Source organism: Asparagus officinalis, chromosome 7, assembly GCF_001876935.1.
Source record: "Asparagus officinalis chromosome 7, Aspof.V1, whole genome shotgun sequence".
NCBI lineage: Eukaryota > Viridiplantae > Streptophyta > Magnoliopsida > Asparagales > Asparagaceae > Asparagus > Asparagus officinalis.
The window spans coordinates 13816226-13830603 of NC_033800.1; positions in this window are offsets into that span (position 1 = coordinate 13816226).

A 14378-nucleotide genomic window follows, 5' to 3' on the forward strand; every position below is an offset into this window, starting at 1 on the left:
GCGAGACAGTAAATACTGTCTCGCAGGGCGAGACAGTAAAGTCTGTCTCGCTCGGCGAAGTCGGGGTTATAAAACCCCGACTTAGGATTTTTTGATGGCTTTTCACGTCGATTTTGAAGCGACTTCTGGCGATTTCTTGAGCGATCTTCTGTGAGTTTTCTACTTCTTCTTCCCTTCTTTGTTTCTGATTTGGGTGGAGCTTCTGTTTGGGGGATACTTCACTCGTGTTCTACAGGTTTGTTTTCCCCCTCTTCTTTGAAATTTTGATTTTCTTTGATTCTTCCCCATGCATGCGTATTTCAACTGTATTTTGTGATATTTTTGTCAATTCCATGCTCAAAACCCTAACTTTCTCGTTGGATTTCAATGTAGCTCGTATTTTCATCATGTTGCCGCGTAGATCTCGAGTTCCTCGGGGTCGTCCTACTGTTCAGACCACTGAGGGGGCTGCTCCCGTTGCTGCTTCACATGGGGGTACACTTCTTTCATCCTTCACGAATTTAAATACCGTATCTTGTCAATTTCATACATAAATATCCATATTTGTATGTAAATCCTTGTTTGTATCCTTTGAGATACATTCGAGAAGAGTCGGTATCCTCCTTTGAGGGGATCGACGCTAAAAGGTGTTTGTTTTGCTTGGACAAAACACACTTCAGAATATACATGGGCGATTTTGTATCCTCCCATGTGTGTTGAAAGGTTTTGATATGCTGTTATAATGCTCGTGCATAGTAACGCATATCTCTTTTACACATGTGGTAGATAGAAAATCGTCGCACCTGTTATGAGGTGGCGATTATATCTTATGGAGTAAGATATATTGCCTTCTCTAAAATTTTAGGACTATTCTTACACAATTTATGTGTGTCTTTTTTATCAGTCCATTTTCCTTCTACAATTTTCACTGTCGATGAGGTTACGGGCCAAAGTAGCGTTACCCACTCCTATTATGAGGGGATTCCGTTAATTGAATCAGCTCCCCAATTTAAGTCAGATTATAGCGAAGGGGCTAAAGAGTTGATCCGGCGAGGTAGTTGTCGTATTCTGCGACGGTTAATCACGGATGCAACTTTAATTTCAGAGCAAGACTCGAACCAGTGCATAAGGAAGCCAGATTTCTTGTTTGGTGATTCTGTAAGAGATCCGGAGATTGTTTCTGGCAGACCTGCACAGTGGTTGCATGAGAGTGGGTCATTATTCCTGTATTTGCCTTGGATTCCTCGGGAGCATTCACTTTTAAAGTTCAGAAATTTGTCAGTTGGACGTGAAATGTTCTGAAGATTGACCGAAAACCATGAGCGCATTCACTGTGATTTTATTGGGAAGGAAGCCACCCCGGGTTCCAGTGACATGGCTTCTGTGCGAGGACTTCACCCGGGTGTCTTAGGCCAAGATAATATACCCCAGAGTGAAAAGGCAGCACAGGCAAACACCGTGAAGAATCGGTTAGCCGTAGCGGGAAAGAAACTATCCAATCAGAACTTCAGATGTTATGGATGGGTCCATTACTTTGGAGACAAGTGGTGGACCAGAATGACCCGATATGTGTTGAATCGCTGGGGGCGAGAATTGGCAGAATTAGGGTTGTCAGCCCCGATCCGTGCCAGCATGTATGGTCTGCAGATCAGTGTAGGTCATTTCCTCTGTTTGTTCGAGATTTACAATCCTAACACCAATACATTCTTCACCAAGAATGGAGAGCTCGGGTTATCATTGCATGAAATGATGAAGGTTTCCGGTTTGCCCATAGGTGATGTTCCGTATCAAGAATTCTTCCCAACTGCCAGTCAGTTGAATAAGATGAAAGATCGGTCAACTGTGACCCACGATACTTTATGGGAACTGACTTGTCATTATCATATAGCTATGGCTGAGATGGAGACTAGAGCTAAGAAGAAATCTCCCCAGATCAGCTTAAAACAATTCGCCGATTATCTGTTCAAGAACCTGGATAATCGTTCGGAAGAGGTACGTGGATTATCTCCTTTGACTCCAAATGAGATCAACCGGCTGTTAGAGAAAACGAACGCAAATCTTATACCTCTCGTTCAGAAGACGGGTTTTCCCATGGTACTAAATTCCGTTCTTATCTGTGGCAAGCTGGTATTCCGATCACTCCTACTACCCTGCTAGCAGGCTTTCTGGCCTTATGGCCGAAAAGGTGCGTTGTTCCTCATCAACCCTCCGATTCGATGCCGATCGAGGTGTTGTATCTAGCTGTCCAATTAGTTACAGGTCGTAAATTATCCTTGCTTCCTGCTATGGTGGCCGGCATTCACAGTGGATTACGCCAATTAATTTCCGTGCTTACTCAAGAAGGAAAGAAATCCGCTACCGGCGTATCCGCTCCGAAGCTGGAACTACCTTATACTTATTTGATGACTTGGTTGGTACTTCACCGGCCAGATTTGATGGAGGCTCCTGAGACGGTGGATCCCAGTCTCCCTCTGTTACAGAATCTTAAGGGTTGTAAATGGGTCAAACATTGGTGGACGGATATAACGAGGTATTTTAAAGTTCACAAATGTTGGGAGTTCTTTTCCTGCTTCCCTCGATTCTCCGGTACGTACAATACGACCTTATTGGATGTTGAAGACCCAAGGCAGAATCGCACTATCTTAGATGTCGGGTGCTTCAGATGGCTGATGAACATTCAACCGGTTATCTACTATTCAGGGTAAGAGATGTTTGTCATATTGAACCTTATTTTCCATGTCGTTTTGCCCGTCAATTCGGCTATGACCAAATATACGTCGGCAACCCGAACCGTCACCTTAGCTTTTGAGTTAGACTTATCGATGGGGCGAGGGCTTGGTTTTAGAGCATTGCTGGTTGCACAAACGCTGAGTTCGATCTCCCTTTGGAGGTGCCGCCCCTACGGATGACCTTCCTCTGTTGTAAGTGGCTGATAGCTACCAATATCGTCACTCGACAAAGGAGGATATCATACTCAGAGGAAGAGGCAGCCTCACGGCGTACGACAAAGGCGACCCGTGAAACAATGTTATCACCCCGAAGGACAGAGGTCGCCGAATCATCCAGAAAGGGAAAGGAACCGGCCCGCCCAACAGATAGTGAAGAAGAGTTTGATAGCGATGAAACAGAAACTTCTGAGGGGGCGGGTGAGACTGATTCAAGTTCTGAGGAAGCAGCTGGTCTCCCCGATTCTTTCTTTGAGAGAGGACTTGTAAACCCTTCCGTCGCTCCTGCCCAAATGCAAGACGCTCCGAAAAGAAGGAGGGAGAGAGTCGTTATGACTTATCCCAATCGGATGACGGTTGAGGTTCTCAGTGGAGATGAAGAGTGTTAGACCCTAGAGGTGGGGTGATTAGGGTCTTATGCTAATCTAATCCGATTAAATGCCAATTAAAAACTAATTAATAAGTTATCCTAGCAAGTATGAAATGCAATAATATATATGAGCTAGGATAAGCAATATACAATATGATATATCCTAGCAAAGAGATATATAGCAAAATATATATGCAATGATATATAAATTAACACAAGGGGTAAACAAATGGTAAACAATATAAACTAGATAGTGGATCATAAAAAGGATGAGTAATGCGCAATTGGCGATATAAGATAAATGCAAAAACAACAACGCCAAAGACAAACTCAAACAAGCAATATGATCACGGAGTTCGGACCTTCCGTCCTACGTCTCCGCTCCCCACTCCTGGGGAGAAATCCACTATCACGACCGGGTTTTCTACGCTCACCCGAATAACGTTTACAACCACACAGTGTCGGTTTTCAACGCTCACCAAACAACGTGGGACGATCCCCGACTCTCACCACACACTTCTCACTCGGTGTACAAGTGTATTACAAAGTGATCTCACAATTAAGCACAAATACAGAAATGATTTGTTCTCTCATACAAGGGGAGAACTCAATTTAGCACAACTCAAGGTTACAATCTCTCACCACCCAACTATACTATGCAATGAAAGATACAATAAGCTCAATGTGGGTGTGTGTGTAACAATGAGTAAATAAGATCAAATCAACTAAACTCAAGTATGAAATCTAGCTTAAGAACAATGATAATCAATCAAGTATATAAATGTAAAGCTAGAGTTTGAGTTTAGAAAACTTCTCAATTTGATAACAAGAGATGGAGGGATGATAGTTGGAAGCTCAAACTTCAATAGATAATCTCCTCAAGCTCTTGTGGAATTTGATTCACCAAAACAAACTCTCAATTTGCTTAAAAGCTTTTTAAACACACTTAAACCAAACTAAAACCCTTGTTAAAAACTTTATTAAACTTGATTAAAAACTCTCTTGGTTAGTTGAAAAGACATCAGCAATGGGGTATATATACCCACTCAAAGCTCAGCCAAAAACCCCAAAACGAAATGACCAAAAACCCCAGCAAACAGCTCAGAGAAAGAGCCGTTAAAAAGCAACGGCTATATTGTCGGTCGACCGAAAATTCCGTCGGTCGACCGATGGAAAAATTCGGTCGACCGATGGAAAGTTCGGTCGACCGTTATCCAGGTCGAAAACAGGAAATCAAGCAAACACTTATCCGGTCGACCGGTGCGGTCGACCGATGGAGCTTTTCGGTCGACCGGACCGGTCGACCGACCAACTCTCTGGACCATGCTGACGAAAAAACAAACGAGCGGTCGACCGGTGCGGTCGACCGAAAACAGACATTTCAAAACCTGATTTTAAAGCTGACTTTTAAGACTTTGGAAAAATGTTAAAAATAACAAATGAAGTCCAAAAATTATGAAACTTTGGAAAATGTATATAAACATGTAAATGAACATGTTACAAAAAGAATTTTCCAAATTGCATTTCCCATTTGTGAAAAATCATCATTTTGCAAAATAGTTCAAAAACATGAAAACCTGAAAATTGATATTTTGATATTTTGACTTAAACAACATTTTGAAACCTTATGAAATGATTGTATAGACTTGATAAAAGATATAACATGTTGTTATGAAGTCTATAATCTAGAAATACAATATTTTCATAAATTTGCATATTCTATGCAATATATTCAAAACACTAAATATGATTTCATTAAATATAAGCTTGTTAAAGGTGAAATCATATATAGGCATATAAACATGAAACAAAATAGTATTTTCCAATTCTATTCATTTGTTTCATAGTAAAACTTGAAAACTATCAAACCAAAACATATATGTATATATATAACTATATATATACAAAATCCAAAACGTGTATGTGCGTATATGATTGAGCTTAAAGTACTAACACACATAATATAAATTCCTAAACTAAATTACCCAAGCAATGATCTTGATCTTCAATAAGCTTGACTTGGTAATCTCGCGGATGAAGCTTGAACTTGGATCTTGAACTTTGAATAGCAAGGCTTCACCGTTATTCCGCCAACCTCCATTGGATATGATCGTTGAAGCTCTATTCCATCCATCCTCCAACAACGTTGTTTGTCTACAAAACATAGGAATGCACAAACACTAGACAAACAACATTAGTAATAAATTGTTTGTTAAACATCATCAAAACAAGAAGGCCAACAATCTCCCCCTTTTTGATGATGACAAACAATTTACAAAAAGGAATATATGCATGAAGGAAATGAACATATACAAGATAATAACTCACATGCATATAAACAAACAAGATAGATATACTCACAATATTTCTCCCCCTTTGACAACATCAAAAAGGGGACAAAAAGAATAAGAGAGCGAAAGCTCCCCCTATCAATAAGCATAGGTGAGTACAAAGCATAAGAAGATATAGGGATTGCTCCCCCTATCAAAATGCCATATGGAATATATGAAATGAATATCATGGCAAACATATGTGAGCATGCATAACTAATATGCCAAAAATCACTCACATCCAAGAGATAATGAGAACACATAAGAATATGTCAATATGAAAATAGTGTCTCATTAACACAAAAATTATAAAAACCATATAAAAGAATAGATTTATGAAATCAAAAGAAGAGGAACATGAGAATCATGCAAAAAGTTTTCAAATGAAAACAAATCAACCAATGAAATCATAAATCAAAGTTTAAATCCAAAACCGATGTTTGATCAATCAAGAAATTTGATCAAACCACATATGGAATACATTATAAGGCACGAATAGATGATCCATAAGCACAAACACATAAATATCATCATATAAGTGAAGTATAATGAATTCAAAGCAACCGATCAAAACAAAATCTCTAACAAAAGAATTTTAAAAGAGGCAACAATATATCAAGCTCTTAAGCTTGTTCCAACCCATATAATCATTCTAGCATCCGGTAAACATGATTTGAGAATAAACACCCAATAAAGCCGGAGGGTTATATAAGTGCAAACCTCTTATCAAAGCAATCAAAACAAATAATCATGAAAACAAAAGATTTTATCAATTATAAATTGTTTTCATATAAAAAGATTTCAAAGTATAATTTTCAAAACCAAGATAAAGAAGGATAAATAAGAATACTAAAATTCTTGGTTTAAAATTTAAATTTGTTTTGGTACCCAAGAACTCTTGGTACCAAAAGATTTAGGGACATGACCCCTATCATTAAAGCTCAAAGCCTTAGGGTTATGAACCCTCTTAGGCACATATGGTGCACTAACATGGTCAAAACAATATTCATTCAAATGACCCTTCCGATTGCAATTTGTGCAATGAAAGAGATCCATTTGTTTTTGTGGACCATTAGCTCGTGCACGGGAATCATTTGCAAATAAAGATTTTCTTTTTTGCAAATGAGAAACATCATTAAACAAAGGTGGTTTACTTGAGAAATTTGGCAAGTTTGAATATTTATTCAAATCATAACAAAACTTCGCCAAATGGCCAAATCTACCACAAACATCACATTTAAACTTTTGTGTCTTAATAAAATCATTTGGCAAAGGTGAAGTCTTTTTCAAATCATAGCAAAATTTTGCCAAATGGCCAAAACGTCCACAAATATCACATTTAAACACATTTGCATGTTTATGATGTGCATGATAAGCATATGCATGTGTATGTGATGAGGAAGCTACATGAGATGCACAAGAAAGATTAATATTCTTATGTTTTTGTGCATCATAGCAAAATTTAGCTAGATGGCCTTTACGGCCGTAAATTGAACACTTATAAACTTTGCTATATATGTGTGCATGATGAGTAGATGATGATTTAGACTTGGCACACATATCCATAAGCTTCTTATGATTATTGATGCATGTTTTCAAAGTTGAATCTAAGGATGAAATGCATTTTTTCATAAGATTCAAGTCTTCATTTTTTGGCACATATGCACCTTTAGAAGTAGAACATAAATAGTTATCTATAAAAGAAGCCGTATCATTTTGTATGTTCTTTACTTCTAACATGGCATTATCTCTTTCATGAGTTAAGCTAGAAATGGATGATGTTAATTTTTTATTTTCCAAGTTTAACATATCATTGTTTTCTTTAAGATTTTCATTTTCTTTAGCAATGATATCAAACTTGGATACTAGCTTCTCATGATCTTTATGTAATTTGTTGTAGGAATGCAATAATTTCTTAGATGCACAAACAAGTTCATCACTAGATAATTCATTATCGGGTTCGAACTTGCAAACCTCACTAGGGCTATCGCCTAGTGGCCGTGTGCATGATGAAGCTCCAATATTACTTGAGGAAGAGTCCGCCGGAATCCTTTGGATCTCCTCCAAGTTACCATGATGTGCTTCTATGAATGTCCACAATTTGTAAGCACTATCAAAAGAAACAAGCTTGTTAGAAATAGAAGAATCAAGTGCATTATGCATATATTCTAACACAATCTTGTTCATGGTAAACAATCTTTTGTCATTTTTACTCCACTTGGATTTCTCCATAGTGGGTACAATATAAGCATTATCAATAATTTCCCATAAATCAAAATGTTTAGATCTAACAAATAGTTTAAATCTAACACACCATTGGGCATAGGGGAAATTGTCTAATCTAGGAGCAACACTAGAATCATAGCCTAACCAAGATGCATCATTCATATCCATAAATTGTAAAAATATGCAAGCAAGATGCAAATGCAATCAAAACAAGATTAGCACAAAAAGATAACTTGGATCTTTAACTCAAGGCGATTAGACCTTAAATCAAAGAGCACCAAGCTCTGATACCAATTGTTAGACCCTAGAGGGGGGGTGATTAGGGTCTTATGCTAATCTAATCCGATTAAATGCCAATTAAAAACTAATTAATAAGTTATCCTAGCAAGTATGAAATGCAATAAGAGTTATGTGCAAGAATATGCAATATACACAAGGTGATATATCCTATATGATAGAAATATATGCAAGGATATATAAACAATAAGATATATCCTAACAAAGAGATATAGACAATGTAAGTGCAAGGATATAAAACTAACACAAGGGTAAATACTCTAAACTAGATAGTGGATCATAAAAAGGACGAGTAATGCACAATTGGCGATATAAGATAAATGCAAAAACAACTACGCCAAAGACAAACTCAAACAAGCAATATGATCACGGAGTTCGGACCTTCCGTCCTACGTCTCCGCTCCCCACTCCCGGGGAGAAATCCACTATCAACCGGGTTTTCTACGTTCACCCGAATAACGTTTACACCTCACAGTATCGGTTTTCAACGCTCACCGATCAACGTCACTCCTCACACTCGGTTTCTAGCTCACCGAAAACCTCACTACACACTCGGTTTCTAGCTCACCGAAAACCTCACTACACACTCGGTTTCTAGCTCACCGAAAACCTTACAACACTCACAATGTAACAAATATAAATTTGTTCTCTACAATAGATGAGAACACAATGAAAGCACAACTCAAAGTTACAATCTCTCACCACCCAACTATACTATGTATGTAAATACTAAAAGCTCAATGTGGGTGTGTGTAACAATGAGTAAAATAAAATCTAACTCAATTAACAAACTAGCAATAATAAGAATATGAAAATCAATAATGAAATTGCTAGAGAAAAGAGTTAGAAAACTTCTCTAAGAACACAAGAAGAGGATGAAGGGGATTGAGAATGAATCCCTCAATCTGCAGTGAAAACTTCCTCCTTTGTAAACAGAAACCCAAACTCAAAACAAACAGTAAAACCCTAAACCCTTGCTTAAACTTTTCTTTTCTTTTAAAACATTTCTTAATTGGTTTGAGAGTTGAAGACAATGGGGTATTTATACCCTCTCACAACTCAGCCAACAAACCAGAGCAAAAGACAAAACAGCCCCAAGGCAACGGTCAAAAAACTAGCCGTTGCAAACTGAAGGAACACTCGTCGGTCGACCGAAAAATTCGTCGGTCGACCGAAAATTTTCATCGGTCGACCGGATATGTATATATATAACTATATATATGCATAGAAACCAAAACTTATGTATATATATATATAACTATATATATATACGAAGAAACCAATAAATGTGTGTGTATAGATATTGAGCTTAAGGTACTTAACACACATAATATAAATCCTAAACTAAATTACCCAAGCTTGATCTTGATCTTCATTGTAGCTCAACTTGGTACATTGCGCGGATGAAGCTGAACTTGGATCTTGACCTTGAATTGCATAAGCTTCACCGACATTCCGCCAACCTTCTTTGGATATCATCGTTGAAGCTCTATTCCATCCATCCTCCAACATATTGTTTGCCTAGAATAAATATAAAACACAAACACTAGACAAACAATATTAGATGTAAATTGTTTGTAAATCATCATCAAAATAAGAAGGCCAACAAAGAGGATGAAGAGGATACAGTGCCTCTTGCTCGTCGGCAAAGGTCACGATCTTCCACTCAAGCTCAAACCCAAGCCCTTCCTGGAGTTGAATTGCGTACCAAACATCATCACGAAGGTTCTGGGATTCAGGATGAATCACGCCCATCGAAGAGACGAAAGAAGGCCGCTTCTAAGCTACGTGTTCATCTTCCTGTTTTAGAGGAGACATCTGCACGTAGCACTTCTTCAGATGAACAAGGTAATAATTCGTCTTTATTGCTCTCATACTTCTTAACGCTCGAACTTATTCCATACTCAACTTCTGTAGGGAGTCAAGAAGAGGGAGAATTTTAAGTTGAAGCTTCTTCTCCCGGCGGTATGGAGGCTGAGGAGTCCAGCTTCGTCTAACAAATGCAAGATGCTCTGAAAGACGAAACAGCTGGTGTTCCACCAATTTCTGACATTGATCCATCAGCTTCAAACACAGGTACTGATCTTTCTCCATTCGGAAGATAATTCTGAGATATGAATGAGTCGGACCGCGTGCCTCCTCTAATGACTTGTGCGCTTTGTCTTCTTTTAGTCAAGCTAAAAGAAGCGGGTGCAGGTAGTGGAGCTCTCGAATCCGTCCCGGTCAACAAAGATAAAACTAATCTTCGTTTTGAGCATACTCGTCTAAATTTATATGTTATTTATGACTCAACACATTCTGTAGATGCCATAATGAAAGAATCTATTGGAGGAGAGGCCACACATGCAACAGAGGTCGAGGATTTCAACGAGCATAACCTCGATCTCGATCTCTCAGATGGTGACCATCAGTATATCTCCGATTTATTATCGGGGAAAGCTTCTGATACAGCCATCGGATCAACTGTTGGAGTTGGTTCAACAGAAGCGGGTCCTTCTGAGAGTAGGGCCTTTGTTCTGTAAACTCCGTATTTTTCTTCTTCTTCTTCTTCTTTTTTAAACTTGCCTAATCATGTAAGTGTTCAAATTATAGGACCAGCTGTTGGAACTAATACCGCCACAACCATTGGAACATCTGATCAACCTGAGGGTCGTGACCTCTTGTCATGGACAAGAATTGAGGTTGATTTACAATCATCAATTCTCGAATCTCAACCTACTACTCCTGCGGACCCCATGATGATAGAAATTACTGTCACTCCCCAACTTAGTCCCGTTGTAACAAAAGTGAGACCAACTAAAGAAGTCGGTACGTCGGCAGATGTTGTGCCTAGAGTTGGTGACTTTTATTCATCATTTGTTTTAAATTTCTGGTTAATATTCCATTATATTCATTGTGATTCTCTTGTTTGCAGAATCCTCTCCCAAAAGGCCTGTTAATCTGGATCCGAAGTTCTTTGAGGTTTTAGTTGAAAAACCATCTGATGTAGCGGGTGCGTCAATGGTCGTTATTCCTGAATCAACCTTAGTTACTCAGGAGGCCGGATTAACACCGTTAGGACAAGAAAGTCATGCTGAAGGCTCTTCTGTTAAATTTAGTATGCTTCGGCTCGCTGTTATGTATGCACATATATATTTTGTACTGACTTATTTGTCCTCATCGCAGCTCCTTCTTCATCACTATCAAATCAAATCCAGGCTTTATTGGCAGACGAGGACCCGGATAAGGCTGTCATTTGCTCTGATCTCCAAGGGTTCATCTCCTTTTTGAACGCTATGGTCGATCGCATTCTCTTCAAAGGATCATATTTTGAGAATTTTAAGACATCTCCTTTTTGAACGCTATGGTCGATCGCATTCTCTTCAAAGGATCATATTTTGAGAATTTTAAGAGGCCTCTTGATCGCTACATGTCGAGTCGATCGCATTCTCTTCAAAGGATCATATTTTGAGAATTTTAAGAGGCCTCTTGATCGCTACATGTCGAAAATCAGGGAAGAAGGATATGGTAAATTAGCTGATTCCATCGATGCTTATTTAGCCGACTTCAAACAACATGCTGAATTTCTACAGGATCTTCGCATCAAAGGCGCGCCCTCCTATATTGCTGCTCAAATAGACTCCAGGTTACAGGCGTGGCACGATTCTCAGAAATTGGCTGAATTTAAACTCCAAAAGCTAAGAGCCCGCAGTAATCAACTTAGGGTGAGTGTCGCCAAAAAGACGCAGGCCAAGGTCGACCAGTATCGGGACTTAAAGTCGAGTCGAGCTGAGATAGCCCGTTTGGAAGAACAACTTGTGAAGGCCAAGGATGCTCATGAAATTTTGGAGTCTGGTTTGGCAGAGATAACTCAAGCTGAAGAAAACTTGTTTCAGCAACTGAATCTTTAGAATAAAATACTTGTTGAAAAGGAACAAGAGGTTGTCAAACTTCAGAATGTTAGTGAAGAAGCTTTCAAAATTAAATTGACAGCTGAGCTTGAACAGGCTTATACTACAGAACTCTCTAAACTTGAGGATCAAATCCTTCATTACAAACTATTATAATTTTGAGAACATGTATGTATTTCTTTTTTATGTGGTTTGGTTTGAACGCTTTTGGTCAATATAGTGAACTCTTTTGCTTATCGATATTTGATTATGACTATCCATTCTCGTTTAAAATAAATAGCCATAATACTTATAGGATTTTTGGTAAATCCTCAGCCCTTAACGGATTTAATATATCTTTACCGACTACCGTTTGAGTCGGGCTAGTATGTTAATTATCTAAGTCTGTTTCACATATAACGTTGGGCTAAAAGAATTAAACTCTTTTAGACTTTGAACTATAATATTGAATATATAGGCTACATGTGTTAGATGTAGGCTTATCTCTAATAAGGGATTGAGATAACGTCCCCCATGCATGAACGACATGGATTTTAAAATGTAAGTAGGTTGTGTTTCCTATATAGGACAACGAACCGGGTATTATAAAGAAAGAATTGGGTATTCTATCTTTTAATCTCTTGTTTGTTGGTAGAGATAAACCCAAAATAAATCGGAGAGAAAGAATTCTATCTCCTGGTCTCTTGTTTGTTGGTAGAGATAAACCCAAAATCGGAGAAAAAGAATTCTATCTCCTGGTCTCTTGTTTGTTGGTAGAGATAAACCCAAAATCGGAGAGGAAGAATTTCATATTCTATCTCCTGGTCTCTTGTTTGTTGGTAGAGATAAATCCAAAATCGGAGAGGAAGAATTTTATATTCTATCTCCTGGTCCAAAAGAAACTCAAAGTGGGATCTTCACTTAGAGAACCTGGATTGGTTTGAATAATCCTAACTGTCATAAGGTTTGGCTATTCAACTCAAAAATGGACCTTTCGTTCGCAAAATGAATCGAAAGGAGATTTTGGTTGTGGTCCTAACTGTAGTAAGGTTTGACCAAGTGGGAGTTTTGAGACGATTCTAACTGTAGGAATGTTTGATCGCTCAATTTGTGGGCCTCTCGTTCATTGGAAGAATCGAGAGGGGATTCTGGCTTTGGTCTTGACTGTTTAAAGGTTTGACCAAAACAGGAATTTGAGGTGATCCTAACTGTTTAACGGTTTGATCATATGAGAATTTTGAGAGTGGGGTACAAATAACAATGAGTTTGTTGATTTGTACAAACTGCTTGGTGGGAAATTTTGATGTCAATCAAACACAAGAATTTGACACGAAATGATCCGGCGATTGATTCGGACCGATAACCTGAATTTTTTTGACATTGTATCATAATTTCAGCATTAGGAATGCTAGAAAACAAATACAACAGGAGTTTGAAAGATTTTAATCTGTGACTGATTTTGATGGACCCACTGTCGGTCGATTCGATTGGTGGGGGTTTTGGCATGTGGGGTTACGAATCATTGAGTTTCCCTTCCATGATCACATTACGGGGTTTTGTGAGGAAAGATTAACTGTCATTGAATCTCATCTCAACAAAAGCAGTAAAAGAATTCTTAATCATTTTTATAATAATTAAAAAATGGATTATTTAAATGATCAGCTTCTATTTAGGACAATCAACTGATCTCGGGTTATCCCGAAATATCCTATACAGGATTCTCTAGGTACTTCCCGTTTTGCACAGGTTATCCTGAACATATTACGGATAATACTTTTTTAGGAACTTCTCATTTATTGGCATTATTAATTTGTTACCATCCTGGGTAATCAGGCAATATGCACCGTTTGAATAGACTGTTTCTATTACGAACGGCCCTTCCTATTTGGGTTAGAATTTTCCTTTCTTCTTAGAATTGAGAATCATAGGTCTTCGAACTGCGAGAACTAGATCTCCTTCTTTGAAACTTCGTCGTCGGACCTTTTTATCGAAAGCTCGGGAAATTCTAGCTTGATAAAACTTGATCTGTTGTTGAGCTTCCAAGCGCTTTTCATCTAACGTTTCTAATTCCTCGAGACGTTTCTGATGATGTTCTTCCGTCGTCATTTCCGTTGCGAGAGAGATGTGGAGGGAAGGAATTTGTATTTCCAAAGGAAGGACGGCTTCGAATCCATATGTTAAGGAGTATGGGGTTGCTCCCGTTGGCGTGCGGACAGTCGTACGATAAGCCCAAAGAGCTTCGCCGAGTTTGTCGTCCCAATCTCGCTTATTGGTTTTCACTAGTTTTGCTAAAATCTTGATAATGGTCTTGTTGAAAGCTTCGGTCAATCCGTTAGTTGTGGGATTATAAGCAGTTGACGAA